A 2,545-nucleotide genomic window follows, 5' to 3' on the forward strand; every position below is an offset into this window, starting at 1 on the left:
ACAGTCAATATTGACACTCTTTTGTCTGCCATATTTTATATATAGCATAACTTCAGGAGGCTTTAATTCAAGCTTGTAGAATGTTTTAAATAAAAATAATGTTTCAAAAATTTCTGAAAAGCTTTCTGAATACAGTGTTTGTTGAGGAAATCGAGTGTGGGTACTACAATTGATATCAAAAGGCTCTACAAAAAGCATGCTATGGATTTGGTGGTGGGTTTTTTTTATGTGCTGCAGTAATGTGGTGCTGTTAATGTGTTTCTCCAGCCTAGGACAGGACAAAGTAGCTTTCCAGTTCCTTCTTTTCACTGAAAACACATTTAATATTTCTACAACATAAAACTACTATTCAGAGGCAAGAACATTTGATCTAGATAGATGTTTCTTATACAATATTTTATTACTATATCACATTCATGGATATATCTTCAGAAATACTTATTTTGTTAATTATGGCTAGCTATTTTTTACAAGAACTGTGCATATATTCTCTTTGCTGAGTTAGCATTTCCTGCTTCAATTTGAAGCATGTCAGAGCCTAAGAGATCTGACTTGACTACCAGGATTTTGTGAAGCTGTGAGCAGGTAATAGCCCTAACTTAGTTGCTCTCATTATTTCCATTGATGCAAAATTGTTTGTCATGTCTTGAACGAGGATGAAGCTGGAAAGGGCACAGTCTAATGAAATTAGTTCTATTCTATATAGCAAGCATGCCCTGCATAAGTGAGTTTACATGAAAGCTAGGGGAGGCACAGGGATCATGTTCAGGGCTTGGAGTGACATGTAGAGAGGATGCACCATGTCTTGTTTTACCGTGGTATGCCCAGACCTGCTCTGTACTCTGAGAGGGAAGGAGGGAGGATATGGTTGTTTTGCTGCCAGCGCTGTCCCTAATCTCGCCTTTTTGAAGCACCACAGGGAGTGTGATTTAGTTTCGAGGAGCCGTACCAAGGATAAGATTCATTTCAAAGGGAGGTGGGATGTACAGTGAAGTTACTGTAACAGAGGAAGTGTTAGTTTCCCATGAACGATTAGGATGAAAACAGCCTCATCACAGTAATCGTCGCTGTAGTCAGCATTCTTTGGGTGATTGTGTCTGAAGGGCTGAGGTTTTTACAGCATGTATTTGGGGTTGCTGTAGCTGGCAGAGGGGACAAACATGTTTTGTGTACACAGTTGCCTGTGCCCTGTCAAGGAATCGTGTTGCGTCTCCAGGAGTGTTTGCACTATAAACCTCAGAGATAGTAAAAGGACTTGCAGCTTGCTCCACGCACCCCTTGGGTGTGACTAGCATGCCTCCTATGATCACAGCGGTGCCCACACTTCCAGCTTCACCGCATGGAGGCTCTGTGAGGGCCAGAGAGCTCCATTCACCGGTTTTGCCGGGCAGAGCAGCTCTCCAAGTTAAACTGTGAAACCTGTATGTACCTCTGAAAGGCTGTTTGTGAGCTGTTGGAAGGGTTACTGCACATGCCTGTGGAGGTGTGCTGGTCTCATGAACACCCCTGCAGTTTTAAGCAGAATCAGAGAATGTTAGGGATTGAAAGAGACCTCGAAAGATCATCTAGTCCAATCCTCCTGCCGGAGCAGGAACACCTAGGTGAGGTTACACAGGAAGGTGTCCAGGCAGGTTTTGAATGTGTCCAGAGTAGGAGATTCCACAACCTCCCTGGGCAGCCTGTTCCAGTGCTCTGTCACCCTCACTGGGAAGAAGTTTCTTCTCAAATTTAAGTGGAACCTCTTGTGTTCCAGTTTGCACCCCTTGTGCCTTTTCCTATCATTGGTTGTCACTGAGAAGAGCCTGGCCCCATCCTTGTGACACTCACCCTTTATATGTTTATAAACATTAATGAGGTCACCCCTCAGCCTCTTCTCCAAGCTAAAGAGACCGAGCTCCCTCAGCCTTTCCTCATAAGGGAAATGCTCCACTCCCTTAATCATCTTTGTTGCCCTGCGCTGGACTCCCTCTAGCAGTTCCCTGCCCTTCTTCAGTTGAGGGACCCAGAAAGAGGCAATTCAGAAACTTTGTGGGAATACCAGACTGGTTTATGGAAGTGTGGCAGCCACCTATAGCCGTTGAAGCTCCCAGTTGAGCATGCTTTCATTAAAGTCAGTCCTTACTGGACCTAGATTACAATCACGAGGCCCGTGCTGGCAGAGTTATGTGATGACACCGGGCTGCAAGCCTTTACCGAATAGTGTACCCAGACCTGCAAATGAACAGAGAGGCCGTTTCCCAGCCTCCTGCAATCGCTGGGTCCCAAGGACCGACGGGCAAATGCAGTGCCTGCGCTGTGCCCCTCTGCACTTGCTGCGGTTCCAGTGGAGGGCAGGAGCGGTTGTTGAATAATGCATAGATCATGAATAATTAATCAGCTCCGCCGCCCAGAACAGCACATCCCATTGGTCAGTGGTCCACTAGTGAGTGTGCCGGAGCTGCACGCTAATTGGCCGTAGCCGCACTTCAAGGGAGGAGGGGGCGGATCCTAAAGTCGTAATTGGTTGCTCGCTCTAGACATTATTTCGCATTGAGTGCGCGCGTTG

Source organism: Streptopelia decaocto (genome assembly GCF_964273445.1).
Source record: "Streptopelia decaocto genome assembly, chromosome: Z".
Classification (NCBI taxonomy): Eukaryota; Metazoa; Chordata; class Aves; order Columbiformes; family Columbidae; genus Streptopelia; species Streptopelia decaocto.